Source organism: Lissotriton helveticus, chromosome 12 (assembly GCF_964261635.1).
Source record: "Lissotriton helveticus chromosome 12, aLisHel1.1, whole genome shotgun sequence".
In the NCBI taxonomy this organism is placed as follows: Eukaryota; Metazoa; Chordata; class Amphibia; order Caudata; family Salamandridae; genus Lissotriton; species Lissotriton helveticus.
Genome location: NC_136073.1, coordinates 803,044,469 through 803,069,367, shown reverse-complemented (window position 1 = coordinate 803,069,367; position 24,899 = coordinate 803,044,469). Strand labels below are relative to the sequence as shown.

The 24,899-nt window shown below is 49.2% G+C and overlaps 1 protein-coding gene across 1 annotated transcript in view; it reads left to right on the top strand.

The window, feature by feature from the left end:
- Nucleotides 1-5,590: 5,590 nt before the first annotated feature.
- MINDY1 (MINDY lysine 48 deubiquitinase 1) overlaps nucleotides 5,591-24,899 on the top strand; it is a 67,765-nt gene continuing 48,456 nt past the window's right edge. The window contains exon 1 of the mRNA XM_078670634.1: nucleotides 5,591-5,751. The gene's annotated coding sequence lies outside the window, so the exon portion shown is untranslated. The remainder of the gene's footprint in view (nucleotides 5,752-24,899) is intronic.

Here is a 24,899-nt window from a genome sequence, read left to right as displayed (position 1 = left end):
ACATACTTTCTTGCACGTGCATAATTTGCCACCTGCGTGTGAGTGTGTGTATATATACATATACATATATATATATATATATATATATATATATATATATATATATATATATATATATATATATATATATATATTAAAGCTCAAAAACCATTTCTTTCTTTCAGGAAATGTGAAGCGCACTCCAGGGGTAAAGCGGCAAAGTTTTATTTTTCAGCCCACAAACAACTCGTGCAACAGACGCGTTTCGGACGCCAAGTCCTTCGTCAGTGTTTACACCTTCAACCGTCTGGCAGTAACATTTAAGGTTTGCCAGCGAACTGAAAAACAGACAATACTTTACAGTGCATGAAAATGCAGTGGCCATTTCAAAGTTGGTTAAATAACACAGTAGACATCTAAAGTATATACATATCAAAGAAAATGTCGTAAAGGCCACTATGGCCCAAGAGTCGTATTTATAATGCCGTGTATCGGCAATGCACTGCATTGCTGGGCACTATCAGAGCCGTCCGTTTAAACAGTATAGGGGCCCCTGATAGTGCCCAGCAATGCAGTGCATTGCCGATACACGGCATTACAAATACGACTCTTGGGCCATAGTGGCCTTTACGACATTTTCTTTGATATGTATATACTTTAAATGTCTACTGTGTTTTTTAACCCACTTTGGAATGGCCGCTGCATTTTCATGCACTGTAAAGTATTGTCCGCTTTTCAGTTCGCTGGCAAACCTTAAATGTTGCTGCCAGACGGTTGAAGGTGTAAACACTGACGAAGGACTTGGCGTCCGAAACGCGTCTGTTGCACGAGTTGTTTGTGGGCTGAAAAATAAAACTTTGCCGCTTTAACCCTGGAGTGCGCTTCACATTTCCTGAAAGAAAGAAATGTTTTTTGAGCTTTAATATTTACCGCGAGTATCGGCGCGGAGCTTGCACCCGCTATTGAGTGCCTTGGGACTGCCGGTGCACTTTGGAGCTTTAATATATATATATATATATATATATATATATATATATATATATATATATATATATGTATATATATATATATATATGTGTGTGTCATTGAAACATGTCAGGTGTGGGGTAAAAATCATACAAAAACTGCAGATTTAGACATATGCAAAAACCACCATGGGCAATACACTGACAGACATGAATTTAAAACGTGCACGTCAGTGCATGCCAAATCCGTATGACGTTTAGCGCTAAGCATGATATCAATGTGCTTGAAGTGGTAAAAACTAAGATACTGAAAAGCAAAGTGCCAGCAGTGTACCAACCGTGTACGTGTGTCATATAGAGAGCCCCATATCTATTAAAATGCCAAACCAGTATGGCTGCAACACTAGCATGGGTGTGACGCCCCCAACAGTGCGAACTTGTACACAATAACATACAAGTCCTGACATGTAACAGTAGTAGCTTAAAAAACTACCATACTCCAGTAATGAGCAATGATGCAAGAAATAACACAGTGAATAAACAATGCAATGTTCGCTGCAACATAATATATAAACAGCCGGGTTATGATGAACCGGCAGACCAGAATGCAAAGAGTAGCCATGTAAAAAATGTGAAATGCCTGTGCTGCCGACAGTGCAGCGTGGAAAATGGATACAACCAATTTAGCTTAGTACATGCTCAGTACATGCTGAAACCCCGAAGGAAACCAACAATAACCTTAGGTGATACCTGGAGACAACAAATGAACGAACCATGTAAAACATATGTATGATAGGATAGGCGTCTAATTTGGGCAGAGACCCCTCTGTTGAAACATCAAACAGAGGCCAGCGGAGCACTGATGTGGAATTGCTTGGCATTGGTGGTAAACACTCTGGCAGCTTCTTTGGATAAGGAAAACTGGCCTCACCTTTAAACTTGCTGGGGACGGCCGCCGGTGCAATCTGCAGAGTTCACAGGAGAGGAGGGGCTGGGGCCGGGAGGAGCAGCTGACTGCAGGGCAGGCTGAGGCTGCTACAAGTCGAAGGCCAAAGACGAGGAGCCACGCAGAGGCCTCGTCGTCGTAATCGAGATGGTCGGTCAGTCAGTGGTACTGGTCCGTAGTCGCAGTGCAGGCTCAGCCCGGAAGTTGAAAAGGAGGAAGTGGGGGGGGGATCCCAAAGATAAAGGGCAAAGGTATGGGGCGGGCAGTACCCTACCTGACGCGCCCACCACAGCACCACTGAGTAAATAATCTGACCCACGATTGGGTCACAGGAACCCCAGAGCAGGTCAGCACACTTTTGGGTGGCAGGTCGGGAAGTGATGAGGAAGGCAACCATCGGCGGCAGCGTGGGCGGGGCGGCGCCGCACAAAGCTTTGAATCCGCCGCACACTCGGCGGATTCTAGCCCAAATTTCGGCAGCCCGCCCAACACGATTTTTTCTCGCGCAATCGGGCAAAATATCGCCCAATTGTGCGAGAAATAGCCCAATCTGGAAACCCTGATAGGAATGCTGGCTGGGGGGGTGTCTGGAGCACGTAGGGGTGGAAGAAGCAGGTAACAGTGGGCGGGGTCTCAGTGGAGGGGACGAGCCTTTCTTGGCTAGGCTGGTAAATCAAAATAGCAAACACATACACGCTGACTAGGGTTAGAAGGTGGCAAAAGCGCGCCAGGGGCAGCAATTTACGTAGCTGAGGTAGAGATAGCAAAGGGTCTGATTAAAGGGTAAAGGAGGGAGGGGACTGGGTTGGGGGATGAGGTCGTCCAGGAGAAGGACTGTCTCCGATAAAGATATCAGGGCATGCGGTAGTTATTAAGGAGCTTTTATCGGAGGTCAATGGGTGGGGCAGAATCAAGACAAGAAACGCATATGGGGGAAGCAAGATGGGGTCAGGGAGCCTGAAGCAAGAGGAAGGGTACAGTGGAAGTCAGGTGGAGGAGCGGCAGCCTTTGAAGTCTGATGCGAGGCAGAGACAAATGGGGCAGTGGGGAAGAGCCTGTCGGGGAGAGCACTCCGAAGTGAACTCGAGCGGCCATATGGAGAGGGAGGGGGTGGGATGAATTTAATGAGTGATTTAATTAATTTAATTAATTTAATTTAATTTAATTTAATTTAATGTAATTTAATTTTAATTTAATTTAATTTTTTATTTAATTTAGTGGGTGAGTTTAATGCCCGTGGCAACAGAGGGAGAGCGCGGCGCGCTGTGCACGAAGTCTCTGGGAGCAAATGGAAGCTCTTAAAACAAGCTTGGAGAATATGTAGGAGCGAGAATTAATTAGCATAATATGATTATGTCACAGGGGGCGATGGCACACAAAATTTTACATTAATGGCAAGAGAAGAAGGGGCATCAATGAAATGATTAAATCAAGGCAAGTTTAAAATACCGTCAAAGATGTCACTAAAGTAAACTTATTGCTTACAAAAATAGTGGAGAAACATAACCTGAGTAAATGTGGGCCTGGGCAAGGGTGCTGCTCATCAGGGACGTAACTACCATTGGTACAGCTGGTGCAGTGGCACCAGGGTCCAGAGCCCTGAGGAGCTAACCCACACCCAGATAATTGCTGTGTTTTACAACACGAACAGCAGTCAAAGGGGTGTTGTTTGCCTGTCTTGTATCAGGGCGCACGGCATCCTCGCCACACTACTGCCGCCGAGGCGCCGCCTGGACTCTGGTGCACGTCACTGCATGTGATTCACTTATGGCAGTTGTTATTGAAGGTCGCCAAAGTTCATGTTTAAAAACATTTTCTCAGATGTCCATGTAGAGGCAAATTGTGTTATTTTAAAGTGAAACAAAGCATTCAGAAGTAACAGATATGATCCAGGGCATTGCTGGAGCCACGTGTTAGGCCGAGTCTCTCTCACCGGGAGCGGACTGGTTGCAGTGTGCAGGGGCCGCGGCAGAGACGTTATACTGTCCTCCCTTCCCCGCCACCCTTGGTCGAGCTGCATCAGTTCCGACAACTCAAGCCCCTTGTCCTGAGCGACAGCTGCCCATGACGTAGAGCCTGGAAACGTCCCGAAAGAGCACGTTTACCAAAAGTCGTAGCCCACTCTGATTGGTTGTAATATTAGCCTTTACACTGAGTAATAAGCACTTCTGCCTGGCAACATGCTGCATTCAGTTTCATTGCGATTGTATTTCAAGGGTTTTGTGTGTTACAATGACTTTCTCGGCGTGACAGCTGATTCTTATCCCAGTTTACGTGATTCTCATGCACAATGCGTTAGGCTTGGTCTCTGCAAAATTATTTCAAACTGCTCATGGTCAGTAAACATATCTACCATGTTTGTGTGTTTCAACGTATTCACGGTATGTGTAACAGAACCAATGACCCTCGAAGAAGGAGAGCGACTCAGTAGGGAGCCTTTTGGTTAGTGGTACTGGTGGGAAACGGGAGCCGAGGGGCAGCCAACCGAGCAAATCGCAAGCTTTAATCTGCGTACTAAACTAGCATACATACCTGGCTTTGAATAGTGGTGACCTATGACCCGGCAGCATTGTAGTTGACTGGCTCGGATCATTTTAAGGAAGGCTGTCTTTCTGGCGATGCTAACTTCTGTTCTCGTCGCTTGAAAGACACTTGCACGTTTTATGTTATTTACAGTACGGGCGTTACTGCAAGCCCCACTGTGTGTTTTGTGGAGTACGAAGATGTTTTCGGTGCATCACTGATGTGTAGCTAAACTGCGGAGCTAAAGGCAACGCCGCTTAAGGATCTGCCACAGTCACGTGATCGCTGGGTTTGTCTGTGATCATTAACGGCTGCTTATCAGACAAAGGCATCGCTGACGAGCTTTTGAAAACACCAACGAGGGAAACATTGAAAGAAACATCGCGGCGATCCCTACCACCGTCCACATGCATTGGAGGGATGCGATTCTTTTTCTTTTTTCATATATTTATATTCAGGAAGACTACAAAGAAATATAGCATTTGTGAAAAGTAGGCATGAAAATCGTTAGGCCGTAGATCAGGTATTTACAAGCAAAAAAGGGGCACTGCTCGGAGTTGCTGGTTGAAACAAAAACAAGTCGGGTGGGGGGGGGGCGGGGGAGCAGGGGAGCAAGCGAGTGGGAGGGAACGAGCATAGCGCACGCCTGGCGAAGCTTCACACTTCAGTAGACAACATGCATTGGGAGAAATCCGCTTGTTCAAGAGGGTTGTTTCAACTATAATAGTTCAGAGCTATAAATAGCTCGACCTAAAAATTACTGGTGTTGCATTTTGCTGCAAAGGCCTTCGACCACACACTTACCCAAAGTAGACAAGTTAAGGTCACTTTTTGGTGAGTTTAACTTGGCTAGTCTGCGTGCAAGCCTTGTATTTTAACACTGTGGCAGGGATGTTTATATTAAAGCCAGAAAAAATAGGGAAAAAAATCAGCAAAATTCGGGAATATAGGTTTTGGTAATTTTCGAAGCTCGGCCACCCCTCTTCCCCCGGACCAGGCCTGGTTTCCACATTCGGCGCTGACCCCTCCTCCCCGGCAGGGGGCTCCCGAGAGCCAGAGTGCCATCCTCCGTTCAGGCCTCTTCTCGGTGGTCATGATCCCTCCGCGCCGGTAGATGGCGCTGGTCAGAGGCAGCCTCGGCCCGTGCTTCCACCCAGTCCTCCCTCTTGGCGCCGCCACTCGTCGTTCACTTGAAAAAAGGAAAACAACCAAGTAGTAACCATAGCGGAGAGCGGAGAGGGCCGTGTGGGTGTGACATCCCGGGCCGGGGCCCCGACGGGACACCAGGGAAGCGAGGAGCCCCCGGTACCGAGGGCCGCGAGCCGGCCGGCGCCAGAGGTTAGTGTCGCCCCGGGAGAGGAGGGTCAATAACCACCCGTATGGGAGGATATAAACGCTTCCTGGGGCCGAGGCCTGATAAACAGGACAGCAGGGTAAGGGATTCACGTGAGAGGAGTGAAATTCCTCCAGGGACGGAGTGTGGCTGCCACGTAGTGAGAATACTCCGTTTCCTGCCCGTGGTATCCACTGATCATCTGTTGCATTCTGGGATTTGTAGTCTTAGTGTGCTGCCATTGAGGCCGTCCAGTTGATAAAGATGCTAGTTATTCTTATAAAAAAGCTTTGAATCCAGGGAGATCTGGAGCAAACAGATGTGCGTTTAGTTCATTACACCCCCCCCATCGACGGAAAGCTATTTAAACCCGCTCTAGACACCGTTCTATATAAGAGATGTAAATAAACTAATTTTTAGGAAGGTAAGGTAAATGAGATTGCTGTTTTGGATGTACGACCATCTTTCAAATTATGTTTAATAAGAATTACGTATGACTCGAGGACGCCCCGAGTCCATTCCAATTATTTCATTTATCATACCTCTGCATTGTGTTTAGTAAGCTTAAACCTAATGGACTATTACACCCGATTCTGAGAACCTTTATTTTTTATCAAACGGAGGATTTGAAAAGATGTCCCGCCCCTAAGAGTCACACAGCCCCATTGTTTAATGTATTGAAGAGATCACTCGGGTACGTCGAATCTTAGGAGCTAGCCATTGGAATTGTGTGTCAGTGACGGACCACATTAAGTTCCAGGATTGGCAGCAAAGTTACTCGTTATCGAATGTGCGTAAATGCAAATAATGCATTCATTGTGTGGTATAATGTGGCTATTTTATTTTTCCTAATACTATGTAAATACTTGGATTCTTTCAAAAGAAAGCTATTCATTCAGCTAAGTCTTTTTTAGATTGCTTTGCAACACAAATGTATAACTTTGTCTTGGAAGGAGAGGAACTCTATTCTGTTATTTCCACTCCCCATACAAAAAGAGCGTGTAAACGACATACATTGTTGTACACAGCAGAAACAAACGTGTACCTCGTTAATTCAGCGTATGCTGGTTACTTTCAAATGTTGTCTAAATTCTTGGATTGTCCCTCGCTACTGATTAATCAGGGGTTCATAGAGTGCGGCTACTTGCCTGTGAGGGTCTCAAGGCGCTTGGGGGGGGGGGGGGCTGCTGATCCGTCTGGGCACTGGGGTTTAGTTAAAAAGCCAGGTCTTGACATCCTTCCTGAATTGCATTCGCGACGGGGATTGCCTGAGGTTGAGAGGTAGGGTGTTCCTGGTCTTGGCTGCGAGGTAGGAGAAGGATCTTTCTCCGGCTTTGGACTTGTGGATCTGTGGGACGGTGGTCCGGGCCAGTTGGGGGGAGCTAATGTGTCTGGCGGGTACGTGGAATGAGATGCAGGGGTTCAGGTATGCTGGTCCTGCGTCGTTGATGTAGGCATGTGTGAGGAGTTCGAAGGTGATTCTTTTGTTGACTGGGAGCTAGTGGAGTTCACAAATGTGTTCTGTGATGTGGCTGTGACAGGTGATGTTGAGGACCAGTCTGGCTGCGGTGTTTTGAACCCTCAGTAGTTTCCTGAGGAGTTTCTGGGTATTGGCGGCGTAGAGTGCGTTGCCGTAGTGGAGACTGCTGTAAATGAGTGTGTGGGTGATTGTCTTTCTGGATTAAGTGGAGTTCCATCTGAATGTCTTTCGAAGCAGGCAGAGTGTGTGGAAGCAGGCAGAGTGTGTGGAAGCATGATGAGGATAGAGCATTGGTCTGGCGGTTCACTGCGAGCAAGGAGTCCATTATGATGCCAATGTTACTTGCGTGGTCTCTGAGGTGGGGGGGGGGGTCCTCCCAAGCTGAGGGGGTGGGTCCCAAGAGGAGTACTTCGGTCTTGCCCGAGTTGAGTTTGAAGCAACTGTTTTTCATCCAGGTGGCAACTGCCTCCATCCTGCTGTGGGAGTTGATTCTGGTGGTTGTGGGTTCGTTTGTGAGGATCAGTTGGGTGTCGTCAGTGTAGAAGACTATGTTGAGTCTGTGGTTCCTGACGATGGCAGCAAGGGGGGCCATGTATTTGTTGAAGAGGATGAGGCTCAGGGAAGAGCCCCGGGGCACTCCACAACTGATCACTGTGGGTTCCGAGAGGAACAGTGGTAATCTGACTCGCTGTGTTCGGCCGGTGAAGAAGGAGTGGATTCAGTCCAGGGCCTTGTCGCAGATGCCGGCGTTTTGAAGTCTCGTGAATAGGGTGCAGTGGGATAGAGGTATAGCAGGATGAGGGCTGCAGTTTTGCCCTGGTCGGGGAGGGAGCGAACGTCATCATTGGCAGCAAGAAGTGCGGTATCTGTGTTGTGGTTGCTTCGTAACCGGGATTGGGAGATGTCCAGGATGTGGTTCACTTTGATGAGCTCAGAGAGCTGGGCGTTGATGGCCTTCTCGATGACCTTGGTTGGGAAGGGGAGCAGGGAGATGGGTCTGAAGTTCTTGAGGTCTGGCGGGTTGGCGGATGGCTTCTTCAGCGGGGGGTTGATCTCGGCATGTTTCCAGTCTTCAGCGAAGGTGGCGGTCTCGATGGAGCAGTTGGTGGTGCAACGAAGCTTGGGGTGATTTAGGTGGCTGCTCTATTGAAGATGTGATTCGGGCAAGGGTCCCAGGGTACTCTGGAGTAGATGCTCTTGAGTGTGTCGTCTGTGGTGAGCAGGGTCCAGTTAAGCAGGATCTGTTGGGATGCGATGTGGTTGGGTGCAGTGGCGTCAGGCGTGGTGGGAGGGTCTTGGGTGGGTGTCGAAACTTGTGGTGGAAGAAGGTGCTGAGTTTGTTGCAGAGGTGTTGGGAGAGTGGGACGAATGTGATCTCACTGTTAGGCCTGGCATACTCCTTGACGATGACGAAGAGGTCTTTGCTGTTTGCGTTTTCGTTGATTTTGTCTTGGGGGGGGGCGGGGGGGGGGCATTTTCTTTGTGGTTTTGAGGAGGAAGTGGTGTGCGGTGACAGCGTTTTCGAAATTTGCATGAGTTTCCTTGTTCCTCCATCTCTTCTTGAGCAGTCTATAGATGCGCCTGGATTCATGGAGGGTGGGAGTGAACCAGCTGGCTTTCCTAGAATGTTGCTTTTCTTTTCGAGGGGTGCCAGTGTCAACGCAATTTGTGAGCCATCAGTGGAGGTTGCATGCTGAGGTGTTCGCGTCTGCTGATGTCGGCAGTGTGGTGGTGCTGAGAGGCAGTGAGATGTTCTTCGACCTTGTTCCAGCTATGACGGGGGCGAGGACTGGGGGAGGGTGTTGGTACTGTGTGTGGTGAAGTGCATGCAGTGGTGGTCGGTTCAGAGGAGTTCTGTGGTGTGGCTGTAGGTGATGTTTCCACTGGTGGAGAAGACGAGTGTGTTTTCAGCTGCTTGGTCGGAGCGGTGACTAGCTGCTTGAGTCCAATGTTGGTAAGATTCTCCAGAAGGGATTCAGTATTCTTGTCACTGGGATTCTGCAGGTGAAAGTTGAGGTCACCGAGTAGGATGTAATCAGTGGATGCGAGAGCCATGGGTGCAATAGTCGACTTGGGCGGCTGCGGGCGTCCATGTTTACCGTGCATCCATGTGAAGCATGGGGATTCTGTGCAAGTTGGGACGGCATTGTGTCCCGTGGCAGCTGCGATTGGAGATACTTAATCGGAGATGCATTCTTGATTTCATCATTTGCGGTTTTCCGCCTAACACCAGGACTCATTCACAATATAAGAAACACAATTGGATTTGAGTATTTCATTAAATATCGGATTGCTTGCATCTACTAAATCAGGAATAGATTAGTCTGTCCTGAGAATCTGGATGAATCCATGGAGATGGGCCCTATGTCTAGATTATATCTAGCGAACAATCTGTGTTCTCTGACATGATTTCATGATCTCACATGAACTCATTTTGTTCCCCCTCCTACTCTGCTCCATCTCGAGCCCCCGAATGCTATTCTTGAGCTTCCTGGTGACGGTGTGACCACTGTTGCGGTCTTCACTGAAAACCGCGCAGGTCATAACAGGAGTATCAGGACTAGTACGTCAGATTGAACTGCCTATGTTTTAAAAAAAATCTTTTTATTGGGGCGGAAAACCAAAACAGTGGTCAACAAAGTCGCACTTAAGACTTACATGGCGCACAGTAGATCGCACAGGGAATACAACATTACATCAGTATCATGGCATTTGTATCACAGTATATTTTATCTCTTAGACTTCTACCTCAAGTAACGAGCTGCGAGGCTGGGGTGGTTCACAGATGTCACCTCTGTATTCGTTCCATTTATCCCATACAGCCCCCCCTTTTTTGGGGCATCCCCAGGCTACGTACACTGTCCTTTCCTGGAGCATGCACCAATCCATGTCTCGTTTCCACTCAGTGAGTCTTGGAGGTGCGACTGCCCCCCAGTGTCTCGCAATGTTACGCTTAGCTACCACCTGTCCACGCGTCACCCAAAGCTTCCCTCTCGCCGGCAGATCCGTTGGCTCCCATATATTCAGTATGCAGCGTTTCGCCTCTGGGCGCAATTCCACTCCCCAAACATCCTGCATACACCGCACCACTTTTGCCCAATATGACTGTAGTATCGGACATTCCCATATCACGTGGAAGAAGGAGCCAACCATTCCGCAGCCCCTCCTACACCCATCATCCTCGCTCCTACCCATCCTCTTCAGCCTAGTGCTGGAAATGTATACCCTGTGTAGAATTTTAAGTTGGATGAGCCGTAGCCTGGACGAGATCGCCACCTCTTTAGGGGAGGCCAGCGCACACATCCACTCCTCCTCGTCGATTTCCAGACCGTCCGCCTCCCATCTCCCCTTCAGGCCCAGGAGTAAGTCAGGTAGGTTATTGATAAGCTTCTTATAGGTGAGTGAGATTGCGTGTTCCTGTATGTGACCATCTAGCAGCCTATCCTCCAGGAGGGAGGCCGGAGGGGGCACAGTACCATGTGGAATGTTCTTTTGAAGTGAGTGACGGACTTGCAGATACCTAAAGTACTCAGTGTTCAGTGAGTTCAAATGTGTTTTGTAAGTATGTGAAGGATTTAACCCCTCCAGCGTCCCAGAGGTCCCTTACCTGAGAGATACCAATGAGGTCCCAGTTCCGGAATCCCTTGGTGCGGCCCAGTAGGCCTAGTCGTTCAGAGACCCAGAGTGGGGTGGCCATGGTGAGAGTGTTGTGCCAGCCCGTGTTGCGTTGGACAGCGTGCCACCATTGTACCGAGTGAAGGGTAGGCCCTGTAAGTGCATGTCTGGCAGGCCTGGAATAGAGCGCTGCTTCGTAATTCCCCCCCGGCAAGAGCCACCTGTCCATGCCATACCCCGGATCGTTACCATCGCAGTAGGTGCCTTAGTTAATAGCCGAGAGATGCGCAGCCCAGTAGTACCTGCGGATGTCGGGTAGGGCTATCCCCCATCGTACCACCCCAGAGTCAATTTCTGCAGTGCAATTCGGGGAGCACCGGACCAGAGAAGGTTCCTCTGCGCCGCCTCAATAGCCGCGAAATAGGAAGATGGCACAAGATCCGGGTAGTTCTGCAGGGCGTACAGGAACCGGGGCAGCGCCATCATTTTAAACAGAACCGCCCAGCCCAACAGGGAGACCGGGAGCTTCTGCCAGGTGATGGCGTCTCGCTTAAGTCGCTGAAGGGGCGGGAGCAGATTCCTATCGTACATTGTGGCCTTGTCCTTGGATATAAAGATACCCAAATATGTGAAGCCCTCGGTGACCACCTTAATGGGACACTCGACACTCGCGTGGAAGCACAGGGGGGGCTACCATGCAGGACATAGAGGAGAGACTTACTCCAGTTGATGCTATATCCGGAGTTCCTGCCGAAGTACGTAAAAATATCAAGTGCTCCGATCAAAGACCTCCGGGGCCGCGTGAGGTAGAGGAGGTTATCGTCGGCGTACAACGAGATCCTGTCCTCCCAGCCGTCCGCCCATCGAAGCCCCTTTACGAACACGTCTTGTCTGATCCAGGTGGCCAACGGCTCAAGAGAAAGGGCAAACAGGAGGGGCGAGAGCGGACATCCCTGGCGTGTCCCTCTCTCAAGGGAGAAAGCCTCCGAGACCTTGTTGTTCACGACCACCTGGGCGAGTGGGTCCGCGTAAAGGAGCAGCACCCAAGAAATGAAACTGGGTTTTGGCCCCAGTTTACGGAGAACTGCCATCATGTACGGCCATTCGAGGATATCGAAGGCCATCGCGGCGTCGAGTGATACCGCATCCTCGCGTAACGTATGAACCCTCCCCAACACACCGTTGAGTCGACGGAGATTTAGTGCCGTGTTACGGTGGGGCATAAATCCAGATTGGTCTGGGTGGACCAGTGTAGTGAGGACCGGTTGGAGTCTATTTGCCAGGATTTTTGCTAATATCTTAGGTTCTGCGTTCAGCAGGGAGATAGGCCTATACGAGGCACACAACTCCCTGGGTTTCCCCTCTTTAGGAATTGCCAATCTCTGGTCGCGAGGCAGTACCCCTTTGGACTTACTTTCGTCAAACGTTTGTTTAAGATCGGGGCTGATGCTGTCAGGTTTGAGCTTGTAGAGCTCGATCGGAAGGCCGTTAGGCCCGAGCGCCTTGCCGGGACGGAGATCCCCGATAGCGCGCTCCACCTCTGTCGTGGTGAGAGGCGCCTCCAAGAGGTCGCGTTCTGTGTCGAAGAGGGCCGGCATCTTGAGGTCTGCCAAGAGTGCAACCGAGTCTTCCTCTGGACGATCAGACGCCCGTCTGTAAACTGTCTGGTAATGACGGGCAAATTCAGCGACTATGTCGTGAGGTTCCGTAACTATGGTGCCGTCCGCTGTATGAATCTCAGCCACTACTTTACTAGCCTGTTGCTTCTTGTCGAGCCAGGCCAGGAGCTTACCCGCCTTGTCTCCCTGGTCGTAAATCCTACCCTCCCTAGTGGTAGCCATCTTCTTTGCTGCCTCTGTAACCATTGCCTGGTATTCAGCGGTTTGTAGGGACAGCCGATGACACGCCCCGGGCGTGTCCTCCCTGCGCGCTATCTCTTCCAGAGACCCAAGGTCAGCCTCAGTCGCAGCCAGCTGCGCCTCCCTTTCTTTATGTCGGCCAGCAATCGCCAAGAGGGCCTCACCTCTGAGGACCGTTTTAAAGGCCTCCCATAGTGTAACCGCCGAGTCCACGGAGCCATCGTTACTATTAAAATAGTTGGCTATCGAGAGGGTAAGTGCCTTACGGAGGACCTCACTCCGGAGATTCCAGGCATTGATAGGTGCTACGCACCCCTCCGGCATATTCCCTACGGTAAGGTGGGCCATAACTGGTGAGTGGTCAGAGATACCTCGTGCCAGGTGTGTTGCGGTGCGGACCTCCATGTTACGATGTAAAGGAGTGCGGATATAGTCCAGGCGGGAGAAAGAGTGGTGCGGCCCCGAAAAGAAAGTGTACTGTGTGTCTACGGGGTGTGCCAGACGTCTGTGAGGCCAAACGTATCTAGTAAGTCCCCAAGCCAACCCTGCCCCCGAGGCATATCCCTGGGCGGATGCCTGTCCAATGTACCGGAAACTACATCGTTAAAGTCCCCCCCCCCCCATATGAACAACTGCCCGTCAGGGAGAGACAGGAGAAGTGTACCAAGGTCTGCGTAGGCCTGTGTCTGGAGACCCGGTGGGATAAATGTGGAGACCAGTGTAAGCCTGCGCCCCTCTCACTTCCCCGAGACTGTAGCAAAGCCTGCGGATCAGTGTTAGTGTGGTCCGGTAGGAAGGGGAAGCCACGGCGGAGAAGGATACCCACACCCCGGGACCCCGTGGTGAAGCCTGAGTGTACTGCCAAAGAATATCCACACCTATTTAAGGCGTGGCAGGTGTTTCCTAGCAAGTGGGTCTCCTGTAGCATCACAGCATCGGGCATGTATCGCTTAATGAATTGTAGTACCATGGTACGTTTTAGCTTGTCCCCCAACCCGTTAACGTTCCAGCTCAGCAGTTTGAGGCTCTTGTCCCATTTCTTAGTCATTTCCAAGTGTCACCGTCAGCTCTGACCCTGGGACCTCTGCACGCCACATAACCTTCTCTAAATCTCTCAAGTGCGACCAAAAAACCAACTTCCCCAACTCCCCACAACTCCTCACTCCCTCCACCCCCTACCCCCCTGCCCTCCCCCTCCAGCTCCATCCCCCTCCCCCCCCGTCCCCCGTCCCCCAAACAACCAAACATCTACCTCCCTTCCTAGCCCAACCGGACTAATGTCCCTTCCCCCCCCCCCCCCCTCCCCCCCAAACGGGTCCTCCCCACCCTGCTCTCTAGGTTTCAAACTACCCACTGCCCCAATTAGCAGAGCGCCTTTCGCCCAACCCCAGCCCCGGAGTAAGGGAACTGCCCCCTCCCGAGGAACTCTTGTAGGGAAAACGTGTGCCGGCCCCAACTCCAGCCGCTGCACCGGGGCTGCCCCATCTCTGGTAAAGCCCCCTAAGCTGTGGAGCGCCCATAGTCCGGCAACCGAGTCCTGGAGTCACTGGGCGATTATAAGCGCCACCCCTTTAGCGGAATCAAAGATCATTAACATCTCCCATGCAATATACGTTACAGTTCAGCAGGACATGGTCCTGCCATCGCAGTCTTCAGCGTGCAGCCGTGTCTCTGAGAGAGACCCCCGTAGCCCAACCACCGGATTAACAGGAGCTGAAGGTCCGCGGGGTGGTTGTAGAAAGTTCTGGTGTGGTCGCCGCCACTCCGCTAGGCCCGTAGCCTCCCGCAGCAGGGAGGGCCCCGCACGCCACAGGCACACGAATCCGCCGTGGTACGAACAACCTCTTCCGGGCCCCAGCCCGCCAGCCGCAATTCAGGTCAGCCTCGCCTGGTCCTCCACCGGCACGGCTCAGTACCACTGGACGTCCCCGCCCCGGGGAGCGTCCCACCGTGTGCCCGGGTCCACACCACCAGCACTGGATCTTTGCGGCGCTCTCCCACGGGGCCCCCACGCTCTTCTATGGCCCCCTCACCTCCGGTCTCTCCTGGTCCACTGGGCCCGTGGCCCGCAACGTCTGGCAATACACTGTCAGGGCCCCGGCCTCCTGGGGAACTCCTGCGGGGCACGTACAATATGTCCCAGGACTGTTGCCCCGAACCTCACCACTGCTGCAGGGATATGATGTCCAGTCACCAGGGCAGCAAGCACCTCCTATGTCCAGGGGCACTCCTCTGTGTCTCGTGGGCCCCGCTGCGCACTGTATGCCGTTATGATCAAATGGCGCCTTCAGCCACGTTTTCCGGTGCCTCCGGGGGAAGCGGCACGTCTTCCTGCTCTTATGATACCCGTGGCCCAGCGGATGTTCATGCGGGCCGCGGCCTGGGCGCCGAGCAGGCAGCAGGCCCCCTGGGCGGCCCGCCTCCACAGGCCCAATCGCCAAATGCAGGCCACAAGCCGGGGCCTCGATTCCAAGGGCTCCCGGTCTCGGAGCTCCATGCTGTTCCCCGCGGCTCCGCCGCGAACAAAGGAAGGGCCGCAACATGGCTCCACGGCGGCCTCAGACTCTGCTCCTCGCCCCAGGCACGGGCGCCACACACCAGGGTGCCAGGGCGCAGATGGAAAAGCGCCCCGGCTAGGATATATGCCGAATCTTTGCAGGGACAGCTACGATCCCAGCGGAGCTTGGGTCCTAGGCGGCCATCTTCGCTGGCGCCTGGCCACGCCCTGAACCGCCTATGTTAATGTTTATTGTGGAGGACAATTGCTTACTTACTAAGACCTATGATCTACACTGAAGAGTTAGAAGACGCCTGTCCCCAATAATGATTCAGAAAAGGGGGTGGTGATGAACAGAGTGTCTGAATTAAGCAGACCACTCTTACCCAGTCCAAAGATCAGGGCTTGATCCATCACCGTTATTTAGCTCACTGCCCCATCCCAGCTCAGAACCTGGCTATATGCAAATTAGTCTGTCCCTGGCCCAGTGCATCATGGGAACAGGGCAGACCAAACTACCAAGCCAATTCTTCACCAGAAAGGAGACAAGCTTCCGGGGACCGGTTTCTGCCATTTCAGGCGTCGTCGGCCCGGTTTGCTTGAATCCTGATGGAGCAGTGAGCAAGGGACTCATGTCTGAGTATACCCTTCCACGCTTATGGTGGACAAAATGATTCAGAAAAGGGGGTGGTGATGAACAGAGTGTCTGAATTAAGCAGACCACTCTTACCCAGTCCAAAGATCAGGGCTTGATCCATCACCGTTATTTAGCTCACTGCCCCATCCCAGCTCAGAACCTGGCTATATGCAAATTAGTCTGTCCCTGGCCCAGTGCATCATGGGAACAGGGCAGACCAAACTACCAAGCCAATTCTTCACCAGAAAGGAGACAAGCTTTCCCAGTGTAAGAATTGGCTTTTGTAGTCTGGTCTGCCCTGTTCCCATGATGCACTGGGCCAGGGACAGACTAATTTGCATACAGCCAGGTTCTGGAACTGGGATGGTGCAATGAGCTAAAAAACGGTATTGGATCTAGCCCTGATCTCTTGACTGGGTGAGAGTACTCTGCTTAATTCAGAGACTCTGTCCATCACCACCCCTTGTTGTAAATAATTTTGTCCCCAATAATGACATCTAAACATCTCAAGTGAATAAAGCTCTATCTTTTTCCTGTTGCATTGTTCACACTCCTTTTATCTTGACTGTGGACGCCAAAGGAGATATATTGTGTATTTGTGCAGTTTGGATGTGTGTGGTATGTGTGATATGATGTCTGTGTAGATATGGATGATGATACATATAGTCTGTGTCTCCAGGTAAAATTCCATCCCCAGCACATATTCCGTTTTTGCTTTGCCTAGTATGGGCAAACTTACCATCTTGTTAAGTGCCTGATACAGAAGTAATCAGATGAAAAGTGTCCAGTTAGCTCTTGCAAAGTGTGACTTGGCTCCCTGATCCTAGTAAGCTTTCTGACTTTAGACCCATGTCAGCTGAAATATTTTGCTGAAATATGTTTTGTTGTTGAAATTGGTAAATTACTCATCAGATGGCAGACTATGTGGCAAAAGCAGCAAATTCATATTTACTTCGAAAAAACATGATTATCAACTGTTGCGTTTTCCAGTGACAGTGCAGTGTGGCAGAAAAAAAACTGGGGGGTTATATGGGAAAGCTGCAGATCAAAACCAGTGACTTAGTCAGTAGACACCATGGACTGCTGTGAACATTTACATGGGTCGTCCATTGGAGCAAGCACATTGCAAGTGGCCTATAGTTAAGGACGTTTGACTATAATTTTTTGGCACACTCCAACTACGTCGACTCTGCTATGAACAAAGGTCCATTCTAAAATAAGGTGCTTAACAAATTACATATTTTTAAGTGAATCTTAAAGTCACTCTGAAATTTTTGCTGTCACAAATGAATAAGATTGTGAAGTGGAAATGCGGCCACTTAGCGTGTGGACTTTTAAAATATTATTGCCCTTACAACAATGGCAATTTATATACAACGGTAATTGCTTGTGAGCATTGGCATTTGCCATTGGCTGTATCGATTCTATGCAGCACTTTTGCTTAAAGAAATATTAACCCTCAAAATGAAGTGCGCCATTTTGATTTTAAGTGCAACGTACTGCAAAGATTACATGTTTTACTGTAAGATGGAGCTGGATTTGTCAAGTTAGAAACAGATTACTCTTGTCTGTCAACTGGCTGATTCAATGCAGTATTTCATCCAATTGCCTAAGTGTTTTTAATAAATAATTCATAAAGCATGGTATGCCCCATGACCGTGCGGTGAGGCAAGGCATGTGCATTTCAGGAAAACAATGTGGTAGGAGGAAAATGGGGAGCTTCTCGTCAGTAGTCAATATACACATAGTAAAATGTAAAGGACTCCCCTACCCAAACAAACCCTTGCAACGGATAGTAGAACAGGACACTTATTTACACGTTGAGCTCGCGCCAATGAAGGAGGCAGTAGGTCGGGGCAGAGCCTGTTGCACACCTGTTCACCTGACTGACACATTTATAAGGGGAGAAAAGGCTGTCCCTTGTGGGGTTTGTAGGACTGACTCCGCCCCAGTCTGATTGGCTTTAGCGAGGCTTTCCGGAGACTTCTCAGTTGTTCTTTAGGCCAGTCTGACTTTGTTTCTCTTGATAGCGTCCTTGCTATGGTACGTGGGCTGAGCCGGGGATCTTTCCACCCTGCCTCCCAGCCAAGATGGACATTGTGGGTTGTAGAGCAGTATCTTCCTCTTGTAACCGGTTCAGTCATCGCAAACCACTCTTATTGCACAACACAAGTCTGTCGAGTTATGCATTGTAACCTTCTGATCTGCCACTTTTTTATTGTTTTGGCTCAGTAACCTATGGTGGGTGTAAATTGAGTAGGTAGCCACTAAGTTAATTTCATCCGTGGTCTGCTTCCAGCGAGGAGAGTAGAGCTAATGGATGCTTATGGGGTCCTGCCAAGGTGGTCTGGGCAGTCAACTCTCTCAATTGCTCATTAATTGACGAGGCCCTGCCAGTGGCTTTCCTAATTTAAATTTGAGCAAAGTTCTGAGCGGGTCATCAAAGCCCCCCCCCATCTGAGTGTATTGCAGACATTTTTTCAAAGCTTTTGATTTAAATACTACATCGTTTCCATAGATTGATGTGTGCATTATTGAGACAATTGAATTCTATATATCATCATGCTGGATAGGTTTTTTTTCGTTTGATTTATTTAGTACTAACCCCAGAGGACATTTCTGAGTGCACATTGCCTTAAGTCAAATGCATTTTTTTTAACTGTGTTCACTCAGTTTAATGTATTTCCTGTCTTGAATAATATATGCGTTTGTTTCTGTAATATATACCGTTACGCTTCGTTCTCAGCAAGTATTTAAAGCTTTCATTTGGGATATAAACTCTCAGCCCAAATGTTCATTTAATGTTCATTCTTTCATTAGATCCCACATTCCACAAAGTCTTCATTTGGTTTTTTTTCAAACGAACCTCGTAAAAGCCCCAATTATGGGGATGGCTGTGAGATCTCCTGCAAGCTAGCGCTGGCCTCTGTCACAGAGGTGCGTCTCCCATGTGCACTCGAAGAAGCGGTATACAAATTTAGTTCCACTCTCTTAGTACATTTGAAATAACTTTATTAAACTTGATGTTCGTAGTTACTTTTGTGTCTTCCTCTTTATCATCCGTTCGTAGCAATAGTTACTACTTCATCAGCAAACATTGCGTCCACCAGCGGGCCTATATCTTCATGTAGGGACATTGTTCCATTAGCTCCCCCATATTTTCTTATGCTTTCTATTCACACTACGGGCCTTCTAGACCAACTCTGCCACCTTAGCGCAGAAGTCCATTCCTCTTGCCCATTCCTTCAAAGTGGGGGCCTCTGCACCCCTCCCCTCCCCCCATTGTCATGCCACACCTTTCTTTGCCACCAGGAATCCCATGGTTTCAAACAATCTGGTGCAGCGAGGACCCCCTGGCACTCTCATCAATTTCAGTATTCAGGGATCGACCAGAACCACCCTGCCAATCACCTCACCAGGAATGCAACATAGGGATTTCCAGTAACGCTGTATAATCCGACATGACCACAATCACATGAAAGAAATCCCCCTCTGCATCCTGGCATCCAGTACAGCTCTGCGTTTGCGTTTTCCCCATTTGCCAAATGTGTTTTGGATCATAATAATACCTGTGTAGATATTTAAACACTATAAGGCGCACCCTTTTGGACACTCCCAAGCATCGGCGGCCATCATGGCTTCCCACCCGTCGTCGTCCAGTCCCCGCACATCCTGTTCCCATCTCTGAGGGATTTGTTTGAGGGGCGTCAGGGACATTGTGCAGCAGAGATTAGTGAATCTGAGAAATTCCTTTCTTCTCTAGTTTTGATGATATTAGCATCTGCCTAGAGGAGAGGTTGTCTGAATTTCATCTAGTTTTTACCGATAGACCTCCAAGGCATGATGTAGTTGACAGTAGCGATAAAACTGTGAGCCGTGTAGGCACCCCACCTGTGAGTCTTGGACCATGCGGAGTGGCCACTGTTGCATCTTCTTGACACCTGATGGACCTTAACGCAGCGTTTTAAAATATAAGGGCTTTCATAGTAACATCCGGGAGGGAATTGGGAGTTTTACTCCCGTACAGCATATGGAGCAGTTCATTGTGTTCTATCCAGGGTAGCTCCAACCTCTGCAGGGGATCCAGCTGGTCATAATGCAACCAGTCATTAATAGGAATCGGTTGTGCTGTCCAATAGTAAAGTTGTACATCCGCCCAACCCAGGCCAGCCTCGTATGGAGAAGTGGCACTTTGAAAATGAAACCTGTGGGATCCCCCCCTGCCCACAGAAAACCAGACACCTCCGACTGGATATCCATAAAAAAATTGCTGTGGCATTATGTGCGGGTAGTATTCAGCGGCTAATTCAAGTTGATGATTGAGTTTATTCGGGTCTTCAGCTTACCTTCAGTTCTATGAGAATTGAAAACAGAAACACTTGAGCGCCACTAAACAGTAGTCCAAATCTTGGTTGATGTTGATGCTTGTTTATTCCGTTACTTTTCCGTTCTATCCAACATGTTTCGTCTTATAATAGACTTTATCTGGGCTAGAAATCATATAATACATAAATAATCATCAAATATAGATCAGGCAATTCTTCATATAAGATCAGTATATGTCTATTATTTAAAGTGCACATCTTCCATAGACTAACACAACCTTAATGGTGCAGAGAAATAATCCAGTATTGCCAAAGTCGAAGAATAAAGTTAAAAACCCAAAACAACCCATAGTTATCACCTGTGCCTAGGACCCATCAATACCTGTGTGCAAGACCTCATCAGAGAGATAAGTGACATACCTTTGAGTGAGTTACAGTAACCTTGTCACTGAGGATAAGTTTAAATGCTCACCAAACACTTAACGTTTTGTTTACACGGTGTGAGGATTGATGTTTATCAAAAGAAAAATATCTGAAAACAGGAGTCCAGAAAATCGGAGGCCCATCAGAAGACTGCAAAAAACAAATCCAAACCAGTTAGGCAACACCTACTAGACCACCAAACCTGTGCGTAAAATAATCGGTAAAAGAGTAAATAAATCAAGACTTAAATTCTGTTAATGGAGAAGTGCACATGCAGATCAGTTTCCTAGCCATCACAATTGCAATGTACTTTTTAGGTTTTGACTAGCGATGCATGCGTACGAAGTACGCATGCGCTAGCAAAATCTAATGATATCCTCTAATCCTCTATGTGGGGTCGGGTATCTGCCCCCTCTTCCCATTGGCTAGCTCCATAAATGGAGGCTAGCCATTGGTAGAGGGCTCTGTCTGTCAATCCCAGACCAGATTCGGGGGCGTTCCCGAGAATTTTTCCCTTTTGGTGACGTCAGGGAACGCCCCCGAATCTGGTCCGGCATTGAGCCGGCACCCGCCTTCCTGCTCGTTTACATTGTTTACGTCGCAGCCTCGTCCTGAATAATAAGGATTACATTTTACGGCGTTCCATATAGCGAGGATACTTTTTTCATCCTTGTGTACAATTTAAAATTGAAGCAACGAACCGAGCATACAATTTTTAAACAAGAAAACAAATCATCGTTTAGCTGAATAACGTGCGTTTTTTCTTTTTGAAATATTATTATTTTTTTTAACGTTAAAAGAGAACTGTGATAGCGATACAAAATTGTTGACAGTCTAGGGAAGAACGTATTTTCCTCTTACTGATAATGTCAACAATTATTTTACCGCGCGCCCTTCCAAGATGCCCGTTCTATTTTGTTACCGTCTTCAAGGGTTCGCGCCGTGTGTCCTCTTTTTGTTTCTTTGGTGTGAAATTCACCAATGACCAGGCGGGAAACCGGAGAGGGGCGTTACTGAGCTTCGAGAGAATAAGCCGAGGAATTCAATAGGGCTGAGCAACAACACAGGTGAGAAAACGCAGGAGGAGGGTCATTTGAAAAGGGGGCGGCCGATGTGGTGGGCGAGCTTGAGAGGTAAGAGACAGCGCTAGAAGGGCTGTCAAATGGCGTAGGAGGGGCAGGAAGGAAGGCGTAGGTATAGTGGATCTTGCTTCATGGAGGGAAGGGATACAAGGCAGAGAAGAAGAAAACGGGGTGATGCAGAAACAGGGATGTAAGCAAAGGGTGTGGTAGTGAAGGAAAGTGAGGGGAATTTAGGGGAGGACGTATTAATGTGGGGGTAAGGAAGTGAAGTGAAACAAGCGTGTAACAACAGGGTAACCATTTGACAGGCAAATACTTGGCCAAAGGTGTTCACCTTATTTTTCTAATTTGCATTTCGTGAACCCTAAATATCTGGACATCATTTGTAGTTATTACTGTATTAGGCAGAACCCCATGGAGTTCATTGTGCTATGTTTGTGTTAAGCACCTGATTTGTGTGTTTGAGGAGTAAAGGTGGTAAACTAACTTTCGTAAATATTTTGTACTAAGGTTTTGTTCGCTGCCAACATATAGCTTTCGATGCATTTAAATCCAGATGAAAAATTAAGCGACCCGGTGAGTGCCTTGTTTGGCAATATATTGAGATGCTTGTTTTACACGCTCCCCTGCAGACGCAGTTTCAGATCTTAGGCGCTTCTCCTCTCTCATCTGCGGTTCTCCCCTACCAGGGACTGGCCCGTGATGGCTCCCTTCGTGTCGTGTTCTGTGCTGTGAATCCGATCAATCACTCATGGCGGGCACCAAGGCCAGTGAAGCACGCTTTCTCACTGCGCACAATCCCTGGATTCACCCCAGATTATTATCCCATTTACATGCAGAACGGGGTCCTTGAAACCCAAACAGATTATGGCGGCTGCTTTTGTGAGGAACAGCTGACTGCAGCATTGTACTCGCTGCGGTATCCCACTGTACATAACACGGCACCTTTCCTCTCACATACCCTGCTGTGCGTGTGTTGCTTTGTGTACAATTCTTGCTGTTTTGTGTCGTATTGTGCGAACGGGGCGCCATTGCCGTCTGACGGATGCACAGAATGATGGTAAACTACATCTTAAAATCGTACACATACAGAAACAGACCAGGTCGTGTCTTCCCCAGATGAAGGGGTGGCGCTTGCTTCATGTTTTTTGTCTATCAATGCTGTTTTATCCAAGAGCTGATGGCAGAGGGAACGTGCCAGCGCTGTTGTGGGGTTGTAGCAGGCATTGCCAGTCTGGTGAGTAGCTCCAGTGCCCAGATGTTGGCTTTCTGTTGCTTTTGTTCGCTCGGCATCACCAGACATTTGTCAGTGGCTTCATCTTGAGTGTGCCTTTAGAGTAGGTGTGAAGCCAGCTCCTGGCGTCATCTGCTTGGAATGAGTCCTGCCCCCTCACCTCTAGAAAAGGCGCCAAGCATTTTGAACTCCTGACTCTACCCCAAACCCCCTCCCAATCCCGTGCTATCTCGCTTTTTTTCTCATTCTCCCTCCCACTCTTTGTCCCCCGCATTCTCTCTCCTCTATCCTCGTCTCTCTCTGTTTATTATTCTCATTCCCTCTCTTTTTCTCTCTCCCCTTTCGCTCTCCGTCCTTCTCCCCTTCCTCTCTTTTTATTCTCGGCTCCCCTCTCTCTCCATTTCTCTCCATTTCTCACTATTTCTCTCTTTTCCTAGGTACTGCGAAGGTGAGCTGCTGAGTCTCAGCCGCGTCTTAAGGTCGAATTCTGCTGACTCGGTACACCTGTACACAGGCATCTTCCCACCAGGCTTTGTGAAAGGCAAAGCTGGTCCATGTGCTGTGTGCAGGGGTAGTGGAAGCAATTACTGCAAACATGGCCTCATGTGTACCTTCCGTGACCCTGGCATTCCTGCGGCTACTTAAAGCCTCCCTGGGGGTGGGAGATGGGGGGTACTTTCCAGGGGTTACATAGGTGAACACAGCATTCGCCTTTTAAGAAATGCAGCGCTGCCCTGTTGTGAATAGGGGGACAGATGGTCAAAGAGAGGTGCTTTACTTTAGCACCCAGTGGTTTAGGCACCCAGTGCTGAGCATGGGCAGAAGCTGCAGCGTGAATGGCTGAATGTAGTCAGTAGGGTTGTCATTAGTGCAATTTACCAGTGCTGGGGGGAAGGGGGCAGCACTGCCCCAGAAGACAGAGCGGTCGCGTAGCTGAAATGAAATGAAATGAAATGAAATGAAATGAAATGAAATTTATACCGCGCAACTAAGCCCGTAGGCATCAAGGCGCCTAACAAAATAAGATCAAAAAGGCAGAAACCAAGCTAAGGATATGCACTGGCAAAAAGCCATGTCTTGAGTGCCTTTCTGAAGGCCTGCTTTGAAGGGAGGGTTTTAATGTCAGAAGGCAGAGAGTTCCACAGCCTTGGGGCCAGGGTTGAGAAGGCTCTGCCACCCCACCTAGCCCTACGGACACGGGGGACAGATAGCAGGGCTTTATTGGCCGAGCGCAGGGATCTGGAGGGGGTATACATTTTTAGCAGATCCCTTATGCCTCCTGACCTATTTGAGGCCAGGGCCCCATAGATCAAGCAGAGGGACTTGAACGAAATCCTGGCTTCTATTGGGAGCCAATGCAGTGCTTTTCTAGCAGCCGTAGCAGAGGCCCGCCTGGGCAGATCTAATACAAACTTTGCGGCCGCATTCTGCACCATTTGAAGTCGCGTGATGTGACTTTTGTTAATGCCAAGATATAGGGCATTGCAGTAATCCAGCCTTGAGCCTATCAGTGCAAGTACTATTTGCTTTCTTGCTGGGGGGGACAGATAATGTTTTATTTTCCTCAAGATATTTATTATGCCCCAGCAAGTAGAGATGGTCCTGCTTACTTGCTGTCCCAGCCCTAAATGAGGGTCAATCATAACTCCTAGGTTCCTAGCCAGGACGGTGGGTATAGGGCACACTCCGAGAGATGAAGGCCACCATTCCGCTGACCAAATGTCCTCCTTGCCTCCGAACACCAGAATTTCGGTCTTCTCGCCATTAAGCTTCAATGAATTGCAGATCATCCATTGAGCCACTGCCTCCATACAGTGTCTAAAATTGGAGGCAGCCGAGATGACCGGATGGGCGAGAGACATCATTATCTGTGTGTCGTCGGCATAGGAGACTACCTCCATCCCAAAAGATCTAATAAGCCTGGCGAGTGGGGTCACATAGATGTTAAAGAGGGTCGGACTTAATGCCGACCCCTGAGGGACCCCACAACGCACAGGAAGG